The sequence below is a fragment of the Eurosta solidaginis genome, chromosome 3 (assembly GCF_040869045.1).
Source record: "Eurosta solidaginis isolate ZX-2024a chromosome 3, ASM4086904v1, whole genome shotgun sequence".
Lineage (NCBI taxonomy): Eukaryota > Metazoa > Arthropoda > Insecta > Diptera > Tephritidae > Eurosta > Eurosta solidaginis.
The window spans coordinates 42,291,464-42,310,703 of record NC_090321.1 but is presented as its reverse complement, the minus strand read 5'-3'; positions in this window follow the sequence as shown (position 1 = coordinate 42,310,703).

Genomic DNA, 19,240 nt, shown 5'->3' with positions numbered 1-19,240 from the left:
TATAACTTTTAACAATTACTCAGATAGTCAGGCGGCTGTCAAAGAAATTAGCTTTGCTACCGTCAGGTCGAGGGCTATGAGCTTTTGCTTGACCTCGCTTGAAGTGGCATCTAGCTGCTTTTTGATAACAAGTTATTTCATACTGATCTCTTGGCCCGAGCCAGAAGAAATGGACGGGGTCGGTTAAAGACCACGGAAACTTAGATATAAAACAAGTTTAAAAGGGTCGTAGACTAGAATAATAAGCTATATACTTAGCAAAAAATAGTTTTGAATCAATGATATTTCACTTATAAAGTTTATTGTAAGAGGAAGTGGGAAGAATTTTTTTTAAACGGGCGGTGCCACGTGTTATATAGAAAAGTAATTTATCTGAAATGAAATATGCAATTGAAGCTCACGCTGAGTATATAATATTCGTTTACACCCGAACTTAGACACCTTTACTTGTTGTTTTTGCGCAGGTGGGCCTGCTAAGCAAACGCTGGTGTTATCCACCTTTTTCCTTATGTCCAGAACTTTCTGGTGCTCGGCGAATCTATTATAATTTCCAAATGCTTATCTATCTGTTATATTTGGATTATTAACAGCGCTCTGCCCAATGGGGTCTATGCCCTAATTTACAGGACTGCCCTAGCTATGTCAGCTTTCTGGACGCAACGGTTCTACTCTCTTTCAACTGAACAATTACAACATCCCACCTAACAGCTGAACAACTAAAACCCCCACCTAACCTAACCTACAGTTTTCTTTCGATGAACAAAAATTAAGCACCATAATTCCCCGATCGCTGGTTGGTGGTATGGCTTAGAATCATGGCCGAGTGGCGGGACCAGCCTTGGTATAAGTTTCGCAATACCTACTTACTTACTTAATTGGCGCTTAACCGTCTAAACGGTTATGGCCGTCCGAGTTTCGCAATAACTTATATTAATTTTCACGAAAGCACCGTCACGCCCGCAGCATTTCTACAGTGCATAGCTAGGTTTCGTTCAAGGTTGCAAATCATGGTGTTTATAATAGATTAGATATTAGTGTAAATTACTTCACTTTATGAATCTAATGAAGGGTAGCTCAATTTGGTGGGGCACTCTCAACATGCTGGGCTTAAATTGGTTCACGGATTTAAGTAATGCATAAATGGGAATATTCCCTTGTATTCTTGTTGATGTTGGTATGACCGTGCCTTAAATATAAGGTCCGGCAGCAGTAGATAAAGGTAATTACCGTCTTCTTATGAATGGTGAGCTGTCGATGGCTGTTTTATCACATTGGTTCTTTTGACGAGTAGGAAGCGAATCCGAGACACGCACTTCTATGTTGGAGTTCCTTGTAAGAAGTCACGCCACCAGGAACACTCTGCGTACTTGGTTCCTATAGGTCGAAAGACTGTTCTAGTCTGTAGAATCTCTAGAGAATAACATCGAGCTCATAACCAACTGACCGAACGCATCGTTTGCAGCCAGCAACGTCGTCCTACCGTGTACCTAGGTACTCCTAGCAATATCGGCTGATTGAGTACAGTCGATGAGGGTATTATAAACTGTAAAGATAATATGTATACGGTTAATAATATGCAGCTATTGTCGGAATGTGAGTTTGCTTGTTTACCACATCGAAGTTCTCCAAATCAAGTCTCTAGACATGCAAATTCAATATGTTCCAGGAAAAGTAATTCAAACAATTTTTCATAAAACTTCAAAACCCACCAATTTTGTGAAAAATTTTAATTAGCATGCCACAAATCTAAGCAAGGCCAGGATCTAACTCGGACTCACATCGCTTCAAATTATTATCATTGAAAGTCAAAGGTAAAACGTCCATGGCTGTCCAGGCGAAATATCATGTGAGCTTATTCGTTACGGTGGGGAAAGCACTTTCGATATCTGAAAATTTTTGTAAACGAGTGTAGGACAGCAGTTCGAGGTAATCCCTTGTTAATAATTCTTCGTTAGGGCGTCTCTATTCTAAAATCATACTTAATAGATTCGATCGAGGGAGTCTCTAAAACTTCCCCTTGACAAAACATTAATAATCTATGGGGCAGCTCACGGTTAAGCTGTACAACCCCACCTAGATAAAAGGAAAAACCATATCACCGTAAAACGGATGTTCCCGTTGCGCTCCAAGTGCATAGTAAATACATGAACGCAACTTCGAATAGAAGCTCAGCGCAATAACATCGGGCAGTGCGACCAGGGTGCTTTTTATTCCGACATTGCTGAAAGCCGCATTACTTAGTCCATATCACATATTATTATTATTATTATTATTACTAGACCTGGAAGCACTGCAACCTTTATGCAGATCTTTGTGCATGACCTTACAGCCTAATTTTGTATCAGTAGGCTTTTGATGTATCTAAGTACCTGTTCAGGCTTTTTACTCCATATCACATAGGGATTAGGAGTCACACCAACTAGATGGGAGAGTTTCTGCCTAGCCGGAGTTACGCATTCGCAGAGAATGTGAACCGGCGTTTCATCCTCCAGCTCACAGAAACGACAAACTTGGGCATCGGATAGATTTAACTTACTTAGGTGATATCGTAGACCACAGTATCCCGTATAGTATTCAGTGAGAGTTCTTAAGTCCTTCCTGCTTAGATCAATGAGTTTAACTGATACTTTCGTTGCCGGTAGTATAAAGAGTGTGGCTTGTCTTTGCCCTGGGCAGTGAATCCAGTGACGTCTGAATTGTTTAGTTTCCCATTTACCTATAGTTTCCCTGGTGTGTGCTTTTGTAAGTCCACAAAAAAGGCTCTGGACCATAGAATGCTGCTGTAGCACCCTGCTTTGCTAGGTAATCTGCATGTTCATTACCTGCGTGTCCCTGATCTCCGGGAACTCATCCTAACAAAACCTTGTTTCCCAGATCATTAAGGATTTCAGTGCAGCCAACCACTAGCTTTGATACAACTGCGTAGGATTGCAAAGCTCGCAGGACCGCCTGGGCGTCCGACATAATGTAGATCATCTTCAGTGTTGAACCTCTCCGCATATATTCTCTACCACAGACTTATATTGCATGCATTTCTGCCTATTTCTGCCTGAAATATGGTGAGGTAGCATCCCATTGGTATCGATTTCTTGAAGTTCGATCCATCCGTGAACCAGACCTCAAAGTCGGGGTCATTATAGGAATTCCCTGTTTTCCAATGGGTCCTGTCCACCATGACGTGGCTGAATGCGTTTGTAACACTTCAACCATCGTAGGAGTGCGGGTTAAATTCCCACTCCCGGTAGAAAAGGCTTGGAAGAGATTTTCAAGGTATAGTTCATATCATTAGTCGATATCATACTCTTTAAACTTCCTCGAAATAATCTAGAAAATAATTCGATTTCGTTTAAAAAATTTTCTATAGTTTTTTTCTCTTGCTCGTCTACAGTACCAAGCATACCTTTGAGGTCATCAAAAATCCCGCTCCACCTAAGTATCGTTAATTAAGACCATTGACTCGTATCAAACCACATATCAATTTCATACAACATATAACAATACAAAAACACTACCACAACAACCACCTTTACCAAACAACTATCATCCGCGCCGCCACCACCATTGCCATCTTCAACGACAAAGCCAATAATACCAATATCCATTGTCAAACCAAATTGCGATCGAACACACCCCGCAATAAAAATCGACGACGGCTATTTTAATGTAAATTCGATTTAATGATTATCCAAATATGACGGAGGTGGTTTATTTTACACATTCACACTGTTCAACAATAACAACAAATACATGCATATAATGGTGTGTGGGTACAACCCACAAATCCCAATACTAAATCAGCAACAGACAACAAAACACCCTTCTCATTTTCCTTCCGCCACGAATCAATCCAATAAAAACATATTTGCCAAAAAATTCAAAGAACTATTATTGTATGTAGAGTACTTACATAATAACGTAAGAGTAAACGAGTAATATCAACCCCATGTGCAAAATTTGAAAAAAAAGACGAAACGTAGGACGTTTAAAACTGGGAGAAGTTAAACGAGTAAAATTTTTTCGCAAGGAAAATTGGCAAGCCGAAAATCGCATTGTGTGAAGCTTTTTGCTAAGTAACCGGTAAAATGGCATTGAATGAACGAGTGGTGAGGGGATGAGGGAAAACAAGGCCTTTGCCGTCGCACATGGGCGTATCGAAATTTTAACTAGGGGAGGGATATGCATTTATTCATGCGAAGAAAGTGTTCTGGATAAAATTTTATGTGGAAGTAGAAGCAAGACCAGTTATACTTAAACGAAACCCGTAGGAGGATAGGAGGGAAATGTAAAACTCTTTGCCTTTACCAGCCAGAAAGCTCCAAACCCAACAACAACAAGTAAGGACGGCTAAGTTCGGATGTAACCGAACATTACATAATCAGCTCAGAGCTTTGGAGACAAAATAAGGGAAACTCACCATATAGGAAAATGAAGCTAGGGTAACCCTGGAATGTGTTTGTATGACATTGGTACCAAATGGAAAGTATTAAAGAGTATTTTAAAAGGGAGTGGGCCATAGTTCTATAGGTGGACGCCATTTCGGGATATCGCCATAAAGGTGGGACAGGGGTGACTCTAGAATGTGCTTTTACGATATGGGTATCAAATTAAAGTTATTAATGAGGGTTTTAAAAGGGATTGACCCTTAGTTTTATATGTGAAGTCGCCTTCGAGATATCGACCCGAACGTGGACCAGGGTGACCAGAACATTATCTGTTGGGTACCGCTAATTTATTTATATATGTCATGCCACGAACAGTATTCCTGCCAAGATTCCAAGGGCTTTTGATTTCGCCCTGCAGAACTTTTTCATTTCCTACTTAATATGGTAGGTGTCACACCCGTTTTACAAAGTTTTTTCTAAAGTTATATTTTGCGTCAATAAACCAATCCAATTACCATAATTCATCCCTTTTTTCGTATTTGATACAGAATTATGGAATTTTTTTCATTTTTCGAAATTTTCGATATCGGAAAATTGGGCGTGGTCATAGTCGGATTTCGGCCATATTTTATACCAACATAAAGTTAGTTCAGATAAGTACGTGAACTGAGTTTAGTAAAGATATGTCTATTTTTGCTCAAGTTATCCTGTTAACGGCCAAGCGGAAGGGCAGACGGTGGACTGTGTATAAAAACTGGGCGTGGCTTCAATCGATTTCGCCCATTTTCACAGGAAATTATCGTCATAGAATCTATGCTCCTACCAAATTTCACAAGGATTGGTTAATTTTTATTCGACTTATGACATTAAACGTATTCTAGACAAATTAGCCACGCCCATTTTGAAATTTTATTTTATTTTTGTATTTTGTTGCACCATATAATTACTGCAGTTGAATTTTGACATAATTTACTTATATACTGTAAAGATATTAAATTTTTGTTAAAATTTGACTTAACATTTTTTTTTAAAAGTGGGCGTGGTCGTTCTCCGATTTTGCTAATTTTTGTTCAGCATACATATAGTGATAGGAGCAACGTTCCTGCCAAACTTCATCATGATATCTTCAACGACTGCCAAATTACGGCTTTCAAAACTTTCAAATTACCTTCATTCAAAAGTGGGCGGTGCCACTCCCATTGTTCAAAACTATACAAATTTTCTGTTCTACGTCATAAAGTAATGAATTATCGCACTTTTTGGATTTTTTGAAATTTTCGATATCGAAAAAGTGGGCGTGGTTGTAGTCCGAGTGCCCAGGAATCTACATACCAAATTTCATCAAGATACCTCAAAATTTACTCAAGTTATCGTGTTTACGGACGGACGGACGGACGGACATGGCTAAATAAATTTCTTTTTTCGCCCAGATCATTTTGATATATAGAAGTCTATATCTATCTCGATTAGTTTATGCCGTTACGGATTGCCGTTATGCGAACAAAGTTAATATACTCTGTGAGCTCTGCTCAGCTGAGTATAAAACAAGTAAGGAAGGTTAAGTTCGGGTGTAACCGAACATTACATACTCAGTTGAGAGCTATGGTGACAACATAAGGGAAACTCACCATGTAGGAAAATGAACCTAGGGTAACCCTGGAATGTGTTTGTATGACATTGGTACCAAATGAAAGGTATTACAGTGTATTTTATGAGGGAGTGGGCCATAGTTCTATAGGTGGACGCCATTTAGGAATATAGCCATAAAGGTGGAGCAGGGTTGACTCTAAAATGCGTTTGTACGATATGGGTATCAAATTAAAGGTATTAATGAGGGTTTTAAAAGGGAGTAGTGGTTGTTGTATAGGTGGTCGCCTTTTCGAGATATCGCCATAAAGGTGGACCTGGAGTGACTCTAGAATGCGTTTGTACGATATGGGTATCAAATGAAAGGTGTTAATGAGTATTTTAAAAGGGAGTAATCCTTAGTTCCATAAGTGGACGCCGTTTCGAGATATCGCCATAAAGGTGGACCAGGGGTGACCCTAGAATTTGTTTGTACAGTATGGGCATCAAACGAATGGTGTTAATAAGTATTTTAAAAGGGAGTGGGCCTTAGTTCTATAGGTGGATGCCGTTTCGAAATATCGCCATAAAGGTGGACCAGGGGTGACCCTAGAATTTGTTTGTACGATATTGGTATCAAATTAAAGGTACTGATGAGGGTTTTAAAAGGGAGTAGTGGTTGTTGTATAGGTGGTCGCCTTTTCGAGATATCGCCATAAAGGTGGACCAGGGGTGACTCTAGAATGCGTTTGTACGATATGGGTATCAGATGAAAGGTGTTAATGAGTATTTTAAAAGGGAGTAATCCTTAGTTCCATAGGTGGACGCCGTTTCGAGATATCGCCATAAAGGTGGACCAGGGGTGACCCTAGAATTTGTTTGTACAGTATGGGCATCAAACGAATGGTGTTAATAAGTATTTTAAAACGGAGTGGGCCTTAGTTCTATAGGTGGATGCCGTTTCGAAATGTCGCCATAAAGGTGGATCAGGGGTGACCCTAGAATTTGTTTGTACGATATTGGTATCAAATTAAAGGTACTGATGAGGGTTTTAAAAGGGAGTAGTGGTTGTTGTATAGGTGGTCGCCTTTTCGAGATATCGCCATAAAGGTGGACCAGGGGTGACTCTAGAATGAGTTTGTACGATATGGGTATCAAATGAAAGGTTTTAATGAGTATTTTTAAAAGGGAGTGGGCCTTCGTTCTATATATGTTCGCCTTTTCGAGATATCGCCATAAAGGTGGACCAGGGGTGACTTTAGAATGAGTTTGTGCGATATGGGTATCAAATGAAAGGTGTTAATGAGTATTTTAAAAGGGAGTAATCCTTAGTTCCATAAGTGGACGCCGTTTCGAGATATCGCCATAAAGGTGGACCAGGGGTGACTCTAGAATGAGTTTGTACGATATGGGTATCAAATGAAAGGTTTTAATGAGTATTTTTAAAAGGGAGTGGGCCTTCGTTCTATATATGTTCGCCTTTTCGAGATATCGCCATAAAGGTGGACCAGGGGTGACTTTAGAATATGTTTGTACGATATGGGTATCAAATGAAAGGTGTCAATGAGTATTTTAAAATGGCGTGGAGCTTAGTTCTATAGGTGAACGCCTTTTCGAGATATCGCCATAAAGGTGGACCAGGGGTGACTCTAGAATGAGTTTGTACGATATGGGTATCAAATTAAAGGTATTAATGAGAGTTTTAAAAGGGAGTGGTGGTAGTTGTATATGTGAAGGCGTTTTCCAGATATCGACCAAAATGTGGACAAGGGTGACCCAGAACATCATCTGTTGGATACCGCTAATTTATTTATATATGTAATACCTGCCAAGATTTTAAGGGTTTTTTATTTCGCCCTGCAGAACTTTTTCATTTTCTTCTACTTAATATGGTAGGTGTCACAACCATTTTACAAAGTTTTCTCTAAAGTTATATTTGCGTCAATAAACCAATCCAATTACCATGTTTCATCCCTCTTTTCGTATTTCGTATAGAATTATGGCATTTTTTTCATTTTTCGTAATTTTCGATATCGAAAAAGTGGGCGTGGTCATAGTCGGATTTCCTTCATTTTTCATACCAAGATAAAGTGAGTTCAAGTAAGCACGTGAACTAAGTTCATTAAAGATATGTCGATTTTTGCTCAAGTTATCGTGTTAATGGCCATGCGGAAGGACAGACGGACGACTGTGTATAAAAACTGGGCGTGGCATCAACCGATTTCGCCCATTTTCACAGAAAACAGTTAGAGTCATAAAATCTATGGCCCTACCAAATTTCAAAAGGATTGGTTAATTTTTGTTCGACTTATGGCGTTAAAAGTATCCTAGACAAATTAAATGAAAAAGGGCGGAGCCACGCCCATTTTGAAATTTTCTTTTATTTTTGTATTTTGTTGCACCATATCATTACTGGAGTTGAATGTTGACATAATTTACTTATATACTGTAAAGATATTAATTTTTTGTTAAAATTTTACTTTAAAGAAATTTTTTTTTAAAAGTGGGCGTGGGCTCCGATTTTGCTAATTTTTATCAAGCGTACATATAGTAATAGGAGTAACGTTCCTGCCAAATTTCATCATGATATCTTCAACGACTGCCAAATTACAGCTTGCAAAATTTTAAATTACCTTCTTTTAAAAGTAGGCGGTGCCACGCCCATTGTCCAAAATTTTACTAATTTTCTATTCTGCGTCATAAGCTTAACTCATCTACCAAGTTTCATCGCTTTATCTGTCTTTTGTAATGAATTATCGCACTTTTTCGGTTTTTCTAAATTTTCGATATCGAAAAAGTGGGCGTGGTTATAGTTCGATATCGTTCATTTTAAATAGCGATCTGAGATGAGTTCTGGGGAACCTACATACCAAATTTCATCAAGATACCTCAAATATTACTCAAGTTATCGTGTTAACGGACGGACGGACGGACATGGCTCAATCAAATTTTTTTTCGATCCTGATTATTTTGATATATGGAAGTCTATATCTATCTCGATTCCTTTATATATGTACAACCAACCGTTATCCAATCAAACTTAATATACTCTGTGAGCTCTGCTCAACTGAGTATAAAAATATATGTAGTCTCTGTGTAGTTAAATGTTTTCGCATTTAATGAAACTAGCGATTGTGAAATTGAGAGGCTCGCATAAAATCAAAAACAGCATCGCCATAAAAATGAGATCTTCCGAATTTAAGAAATCCAGCGAACATGAATGCTTGGAAATTCACTTCCTTGGATGAGGTTTTATCAGCAACTCTGAGAACTAAAATAAAGACAAATGTAAGTATAATTCGCTCCTTCCTCTTCTTGTGATAAGAAGACTCGCCGAAAGCTTTGCGGAGTTTTATCGATATTGATAGTCATTTGCCAGATATCTATCCGTTGACTTCCGGAAAATAGCACAATTAAAGTAATATCCAGATCATCTAGGAATGATTTGATTTGACAACATTGAACTTTCTAGGTCATTCAACCCTCTTCTTCATCGTAATTATTTATACCCCCACCACTTAATTTGAAACCCATGTCCATCTTGATCATGAGTACAAAACAGTAACAAATATATACCCACGGGGTTTCGAATCTACCGCCGGTGAGCTCAATATTTCCACAATCGCTGTGCTACATTCATACCCACTCAAAAACTTTCACCCTAACAGCACTCCTTATACTTTAGGTGGGGTGTTTTTGCTGTTGTAATCAGCTCTTAAACCAATTGAGAAGTCTGAGTCTAACAAGAACCGAAAATCGCGACTGAGAGAGTCGCTTTGAATACAAACGCAACTCTTTTGTAGTAGTATATGTGTTCATGGAGAATTTTTTAACATAGAATTCACCACCCACAAGATGTTTACTGCTTGAAGTACAAGCTAAAACTGGCTGACTCCTTGCATAACTGAATCTTTAACGCTGCGCTAACACCGACGTGTAGGTGAAAGCCGAATAGTTTCCCGAAGCTATACGAAGCTCACGATTGCACCACTGCATAAAAATAATGCGGGAACTGAACCTGGTCGTGTGTTGCTTTCAGTACGAAGTTTTTTGAAAAATGTTCAGTATACCGGGAGGTGTCCACTAGACACCTATCTTGTAATGAGACATGGGCGGACATATAATATTATAAAATTATTGGACCAGCCACAAAGGAAATATCATTTTTACACCTCGACTTTGATTTCCACATGTGAATGTACCAAAATTGGTCGCGAGCAAAGCTGTTCAAAGTCCATAACATTAAATTTGTTACAGGTATTTAAATAGGGATACAATTTCCACAATTGTGGGGGAACTAACTGGTCATTGCCTTATAGGAAGGCATGCAGAAAGGTTTGAAGCGCCTTATTCGCGATACTGCAGGAGTTGTAAAGAGGATGAGGAGGAGGAAACGGCGATTCACCTCATCTGAAACTGCCCGGCACTAAGCGGAGCACGACAACGCTTTCTGGATGCTCCATTTCTAGATAATCTGAACAAGGTTGTCGAGCATGCCGTCAAGGACTTGGTAGCTTTTATCAGGTCCTTAAAATGGTTGGAAGAGGAAAGGTAACGGTGTATTTTCGTGGTATCACAACGGGTCTAATATTACTGGCCTAAGTGTGCCCTCGGGCAGCCACCTCAACCTAACCTAACGTATCATTCTGATGAACTCCCACTTACTCTCAACAGAGAGTAGAGCTATTATTAAATTTAGTCGCGAATTTAAAGAGGCAGCGTTGTTAGGACAACTTTGCTTCAGGAATGTAATGGTGGGTCGGCGGAGGCTGCCCACTCAAGCTGCTGACTTCCAATAAACACTTTGCAGGTGCCAACGTTGAAGTATCTTAAAGAGGGCAAATATGCCTTCGACTCTTCAGATCTTACCATCATTGCAGGCAACCGGCGAAACCTTCATACCTTTGCCCAACTCATAGTTTTTGATAATGGCCCTGCTTAATGCCGGTCAGTGGTCCCTATAACATAACCCTGCATACGCCCATGTTCACACGCATACAAACACACACACAACCGACCAAGCGTACGCAAATTAGAATTTGTGAATTTATAGCGGTATCGATAGCATCGTAACCAACTTAGTGTTGCTGTTCATATTTATGCCAGAGGTGGGGGTTGTTGATCTCTTCAAATATTACCTCTGCTCTTGCTGCCTGATTTGACTGAATGGATTTGTTAAAAGCAACAAAAGATTTTTCGCAACATGTTTACATAAGCAATTTCACCACTTGTTTAAATGGTGATGGTGCTGACGGTAGATGTTATTGTTGTTTGTTTTTTTATTGTTGCATGTAATGGTTATGTGGCAAGCGGCAATTTATGATTGTTCTGCGGCATGAAAGCGAGGTTTCTGCCAATTTTCGATTGAATTGCAATGAACTGTAATTCGATGCTTTCGATGCGTACAACAACAATAGCACTAAAATCAACATATAATCGCTTGATACCAATGTAGCGGCTAACATTGACGCCATCGCCGGCACCATCGCTTTTTATTAGTCGTCGAATCGTACGCAATGCTGTCAACGGTTGCGTGTGGAAGAGATAATCAATTGAACTTTCTCTAAGCACAGTGGGCTTAGATATTAATATTTTTATTATAATTCCGTTGTTCTGAATGGAACTAGAATTCTCAGCAGATTCATGAAGTAACAAGCTCCCTAGGGAAAAAGGGTGGTTGGAAGGTCTCGATTTTTCAACGTGGCCACATCAAATCGTTCCTCAGATAAGCGGGCTAATACCTTAATGGTGCTATTCTCCAGAAGGTACTGGATCTGTATCCGGCAGAGGACCATCACCATCGATTAAACTTCCTAAAACCATCGGGGAGTTTCCTTATCGCTACAAGAAAAATTAGAAGAAGGGAGTTAAGCAGCAATTGAGTTAGTTGTCTCCTTTTCATTTAACTCTAAGTTCACTATGATTTTTAGTGGCTTCCTAATATACAGGCTTCTTAATACAAATTCAATGGCAAGCCAAAATACGACTACAAATAAAGAGCGATTCTACTTCGAAACTTAATATTTATCCACCTGCCCAAATTAGTATTCGGTCATGTGATGTCTAAACCCAAAGGGGAATTAATTCTTCGGCACGGTGGGGGTTGTTTACGAATAGATAGTGGTCATATTTGCCATTCCAAGAATTGTTTGGTGAATTACGTAGCAGACTAGGGCGAAGTGTATGAGCACTTTATACTGAAGCTAATCCCAGAAGCTGAACTCCGACAAGATCTTTAGCAGGTATTGTTCTTGTTGTAACCGCAACCCGAAAGTTTAAAGGATTGTTACGGATATGACAAATCCTTTGCCGGAAAAGAGTTCATTATGCGCTGGTATTGTCACTTTTGGTATTAGCCCGACTGCCGCTGGAACATTTTTTTTTACCCCTCAAGCCTTTGAATTTGCAGGTATTATTCGACTCTTACGATAGACCTGATTTTCAAACACCTGACTCCTTTGGGACGAATTTCATAGGCTGCGCTACGAAACGACGGGGATAGTTTCCGAGACAAACGAGCTAGTAGCAGTAGCGTACCGGATTCAATTTAGCAAAGGACTGCCCATATCCGTAACACTTCATAAGATTTCGGGAAGTATTTTCTCAGTTCAGAAAACAACAAAAACAAAGAGTTGCCGTAAGAGTAATCGGAGAATACTGGATCTTTTTCGGGATAATCATCAACACCCATACAACTCCACAAACCCTTCGCTGAGTGTCCTCATTATAAACACAAACCAACAACGGAGATCTGGGTACACCAGCCGCGCAGGCAGCGCAGCATCGGAATCATCTCAAATAGTCTTCCCAACCGAACTTTCTCTGCGTCACCGAAGTGTACTAATGAGTAGATGACTACTTCCGAAACTGTTCCTTCTTGATTCGATCAATATTTTTTTTATTTTTACAGGGAATTTACTGTCAAAGTCCTTGGCTTCCGGGTCCAGCATGTCTTGGGCGTCACTTCGTCTTATCAGATGCCTTCAGCATTAAGATGGTCAACTTTTGCCATAATAGGACAGGAGCAGACCAGCACAAAACGTCAATAAAGAAATGGGAGAGTTCCAGCATACTATCGTTTATACTGCCTCCTACGCAGTCATGTGCCGGTAAGGACTCTAACTACTTACACTCTCATTCAGATTCAAACTGTCTTTCTCGCTACCGTACTTACGTTATTTCAGGAAAACACCTTGAGTATGATTCCTCTCTACTATGAAAAAAAGCACACTTCATATATTTTATCACCCTCAACCCACTGTTCTCTCATAAGAAGTTCGTATCTGTGATTGCTCATTTGGGGGTGGGTAAAGTAAATGCCACCACGCTGACTATCGTTTCTAAATTAGGGTAGTGATTGCGAAAATTGTTGCAAAATAAGCCACAAAGGAACACAACGTTAACACACCGCACCTCGTCAGCTTCACCTCTCAGAGACAACACCGTCGCTTACAGCCTATGCGTGCGCGAATTTTCCAAGTAAGTACTGCCATTTTTTGTTTTCTTTTACCACCTTCATTGCAAGCTCTTTAGGAAGAGTCGGGGATGTGGGTGCGAGTAAGTGTGGCATATTGGTTTTCCGCCTAAATTTGCACGTTGTGAAGTCTGGCAACTTGGGGGTGGGGTGCTTAGTTTGTTTGTATGTTTCAATATTTAGCAACGTTTAGTTTATTAGCTTCCACTCAGGTCAACTCACTCTCAAGCGTGGAAGGGGAGTTTTACAGACTTGATACCTTAGTTTTTTTTTTTTTTTTTTTTTTTTTGTGAATCTGCAACAGCGATATGTGTGTGTGTGTGCATGTGCGTTTGTGAGTCATTAAATATAAAAATAAATTTACACGCTGACAGGCGATATCTGTCATCGAATGCGTTGCCACTTCGCAGCCAAAACTAAACAACAATATTACCGTTATTATTGGTGTAATGCAACTCCTGATTTCTTTGTTGCCTCTCGCCGCCTAGTGGCTGTTGACGGTCATAAAGGGAATTTGCAAAACGTCTTTGGTGACTTTGACATTTATGCTTGTATTTTTTGGTACTTATGTAGGCATTGTACCAGTGTTTGTATTTGTATTTGCACTTTTTCTTTATCATTGATTGGCAATGGTAAAATCTTTTGTTGCATGCTTCCTGTGCAAAGGAGTCGGGGATGGAAGTATGTTGTGGGTGTAAGCGGTTTGTTTTCATTGTTATTTAATACTTTTATGTAATTGCAAAAATTTTATAGCCGATTACGTTTTTCTGATGCCAACAAAGGAAGTTGGTACCAAGTAAAATGGAAACATATGTATATCATGTTAAACAAATGTATGTGTATGTGTGTGTGTTAAAAATGGAGGACTTATAGTTCCATAAAACGACTGCTACAGGACTTTAAGTATAGACAAATTATGCTTTATCTATATTTATTTTTTTTTTTGACGTTGGCTTAACCAAAAATATAATACGGGTTTTTGGTATCAATGAAGATCAAACTTTCCCTAACTCAGAGACGACTTTCATCACTTTTCTATTGGTTTTTGGTATCAATAAAGATCAAACATTCCCTAACTCAGAGACGACTTTCATCACTTTTCTATTGGTTTTTGATATCAATGAAGATCAAACTTTCCCTAACTCAGAGACGACTTTCATCACTTTTCTATTGGTTTTTGGTATCAATAAAGATCAAACATTCCCTAACTCAGAGACGACTTTCATCACTTTTCTATTGGTTTTTGATATCAATGAAGATCAAACTTTCCCTAACTCAGAGACGACTTTCATCACTTTACTAGGGGATTTTGATATCAATGAAGATCAAACTTTCCTTAACTCAGAGACTACTTTCATCACTTTTCTATTGGTTTTTGATATCAATGCAGATCAAACTTTCCCTAACTCAGAGACGACTTTCATCACTTTTCTATTGGGTTTTGATATCAGTGAAAATCAAACTTTCCCTAACTCAGAGACGACTTTCATCACTTTTCTATTGGTTTTTGATATCAATGGAGATCAAACTTTCCCTAAGTTAGAGACGACTTTCATCACTTTTCTATTGGTTTTTCATATCAATGAAAATCAAACCTTCCCTAACTCGGAGACGGTTTTCATCACTTTTCTATTGGTTTTTGATATCAATGAAGGTCAAACTTTCCCTAACTCAGAGCCGACTTTCATCACTTTGCTATTAATTTCGATGCTTTACTAAGTCATTAGTACGACGAGGGCGCATACTAAACTTCAAAATAAAATATGAGCGAACATTGATTAGATCCTTCACAACCCCATGCATACACACGATTTTAGCACAATATTACGGCTCAATACCAGGACTCTTGTTCACAGTCGATTTCACAGCTAATTGGCTAATGGCTCAATGGTGAAATCAACAACACATATGGCAAACCAATTCGTTCCCCAAATGAACAAAGAGTTGTTTATTTACGACTCACACAATCACACTTCTTGGCGCCACGGCACTGAATTTGTGTTCGTTCGTAGCAACGTTTTTAGCAGTGTAACAAATTTTGAAACGCAACGCGATCCGTAGCTTCACTCTGCTATTCTCAAGGTACTGGAGGAATATCTTGATATATAAAAAACAGGTGTCTCAACATTTTTGGGCGCGATGGACTCCTAAACTACTGAACCGATTTTGAATTTGTTTGGCACTGCGTGTGTAGTTTGATCTAACTTGAGAGATAGGATAGGTTATATCTCAGTTTATAGTCTCAATATTATTTTATTGCAAATTTTTTTTTATTTGTTTATACGTAATAATACGAGGGACCCGCGATTTAGAGGTACTATGTAATTTTTTTTTATTTTAATACAGGAGAGTTTTTAGTTGTGTAGAGGGTAATTTTCATACCCCTGGGTGACTAGGGAGATATAGGCCAAAACGTGAGCCAGTGGATGCCTAGACAGTGTTTATACATGGATATCAAATGAAAGCTGTTGATGAGTGCTTTAGTACAGAGTAATATATTATCCAGAGACAGACTGGGACTGGGATTAGGAATAGGACTGGGACTGAGACTCGGAGTGGGACTGGGACTGGAACTGGAATAAAATACATACCACCCTCTGGGACAGGCAATAAGGGATGGAGAAGAATGAGAAGAAATTGAGAGAAGAGAAAAGAGTGAAGGAGATTGAGAAAGAGATAGAATGAGACGAAGATGGAGATAGATGAAGCGAAAACGGAGGTAGGAGTGAATAAAAGGATTAGGAAAAATTGAAGAGGGGGGAGGGCAGAGTCAAACGGAAAAAGCTTATTAAAATGTATGCAGATAAGCCAAATTTAGGGCAGGAAATTGTCTGCCGGGTCTTCTAGTAAAAGTATATAAAACAAAATTCGTGGATTGAAAAAAAGATTTTCCAAAATCCGAATCAAATTCAGACCACTTGAAGAACACGTACACTGCAGCAAAGAGATGATGAAAAGAGTGTGAAATTATAGTTTAGAAATTAATACATTCCAGCCGACCAGAATGTGCGGCTCGGGTCTAACAACCAATATAAGGGAAAGCAATGATGGATCGATGGTAGACCGTCGATAGTAGGTATATCACGAATATGAAAGTAGAATTTCTAGCTCATGGGTACTGATGACTTTTATATTTAGGTAAACATGTCTTAGCAGTCATAAGGCTGATTATTCTTGGAAACATCACAGATAAAGTGAGGTTGGACTGGTTTGAGATTGCACCCCAGGAGGATCCTGAGCGAGTCCCCAAAATTATTCCGATATTACTTCACGAGGACCCGATTGAGTCCCCGAATACATCCAAAAATGACCCGTCAAAATCTCGAGTAGCCTAAAAATCATCCAAAACTAACCGCAGGAGGACTTCAAAAGAGTACCTTAAATCATCCCGTAATACGCCCAAATGACTCCAGCACGACCCCAATGGAGTTCTCTAAATCATCCCGAAAGGTTACCCAAATGACACAGAGTGGAACCCCAGGCAATCCCCGAAATTATCCCCAAATGACCCTGGGAGGACAAGGAGGGAGTCCAAAAATCATTACGAAATGACCACCAAACAACACCGTGAAGATTTTGAGGGAGTTCACAAGTTCGTCCCGAAATTAGCCCCAAATTACCGCGAGGGCCCAAGAAAGGCAACAAAATCATCCCGAAATGATCACCATATGACACTGGGAGAATCCCTGAGTGTAGATTCAGTAAGTGTGAGTTTTAAAATGTACACTTTTTCTTCATATAATTGGTATGAAAGTAAAATTAACATTTCAAACCTCACACATACCTGCGCCAGGTATGTCCGTCGTAAAAGGTGTCTAAAATACCAAACTGATTTTGTATGTTCAAAATAAATGAATGTATGACGCGATAATATCCGAAGAGGTTTTAGGCCGAGTTTCTCTTCCAATTTGTGTTGTGCTCCCTTTTAATTTTTCCTACAAATTGGCGGGACGCGCCAACTTCTTTTATGCCGACTCTGAACGGCATCTGCAAGGCAAATGAGTTTTCACTGAAAGCGTTTCAATGCAGAAATACTCTCGGAGTGCTGCCAAACTCTGCTGAGGGGCGACCCCGCTAAGAAAAATTTTCTTCCAATTGAAAAAACTTGTTTATAAAATTTTGATATTGCTTTTGCCGTGGCGTGAACCCAGGATTCACTTGTAGCGCAGACCTTTCAAGGGATTACCAGCGCAATTTATAGCTTCTCCAACCCAATCGCCAGTCTCACCTAACCGTGGCGAATGTTGTTTCTTTAACAGCCGGGGCTCTGGCGACCCTAAGTTCCTCATGGGTCTAGAGGATGGGAGGGCGGTATGGCCCTGAAGGTTTCATGCCGTTGTACTAAATCATTTCCCATATGGTGGGGCTAGTACCTTAATGGTGCTTGTCACCGGAACGTACCGGATCTGCATTCGGCAAAGGAACATCAGCATAGCTAAAACTTCTTAAGGGCTCCGGGAAGTGGCCTTATCGCTACAACAACAACAGTAACAATAGAGTTATTTTTGGTCGTTAAACAAACTTCTGGTAACACTATGAACTCATTCAGTATATACCCTGCAAAAATCGGTGGATCATGTGGTCCACTGGAGGAAGTACTCCCTCCAGTACTCCCTCCATTATACTCCACTGTAATGCAGCAATGGACCAACTCATGTTTCTACATGTCCATAACGAGTACTCCATACATGCATGCATGAATTACTCGCGATTTTTGCAGGGTATGAGGTCACGATTGACCGATCAGCTCAATCTTACCTTTCGTTAAATGTTTCGACGGATCGGCTGCGGCTATACATCCGATTCCAGACAGTTGAAACCGAAATCGGAATCGCTGGCCTACATCAATGGAAATTTTCGACGTAGTATGGATCGAAACTATTACATCTCAGAGTGACTTCAGTAATCGTTTTTTTTTTTTTCTTAGAGTTTTATGTCAAATCCGAATGAGCTTAGAATCTGAAAAACTGTTCACAAATGGCATCTTACGTAAACTATTTTCTTTGGCAGAAGCTTGTAACATGATGAAAGAAGTGGGAAATTCACAAGAGTGTCGTATTAATGTAAAATTTTAAGATTTTACTTGTTTCCATGGTTTCCAATATAAAATTTTTTTAACCGTCCTGTTCATAGATGGGTATCCGGGTACCTTTGGCATATTCAAAAGCCATCTCTACATAATCTACAAATAGAAATGAGTTAAAATTTTGTGGCGTCCTATGGGAATAAGTTTTCTACAAAAAGGGTAGAAAATTGTTTCAAATATAATTTCATAAGGATTATTTTTTTAATAAATTAGTTTTTTATTACTAGTTCTCATGGCTGGGATACCCAGGTACCACTAGTAGTTCTCACGTAAATAATAAGTGATTACATTTTAAATTAATAAATAACATAAAAAGGAACATTTATTTTTAATGTGACTAAGGCAAATTGGTTTTCCATAAGCGCTGCGTACTCTATGAACTGCCTTGTGGTACCCAGGTACCCAGCCACGCGAACTAAAAAGAAAAATTGTTTATAAACAGGACGGTTAAAGCATAGCATGTACGCCGAACAGGAGTCCTCTTTAATTGCCTAAATAATTTTAACTGAAATGGACCTAAATATAGACGCTAAGTTGAAAATATCCCCGTGTTATGATAACATATGCAAATTTTATTCAATACATTCAATATAATAATGGCATTAGCATTACAATGCCACATAGAAACTAGTAATTTAGTTGTTTGGTCAGCAAACAAAACACTGACCACAAAGCAAAGGACAAAAAGGACACCGCATAAAGAACCGGTAAACGACGAGGCGCTTATTCTGA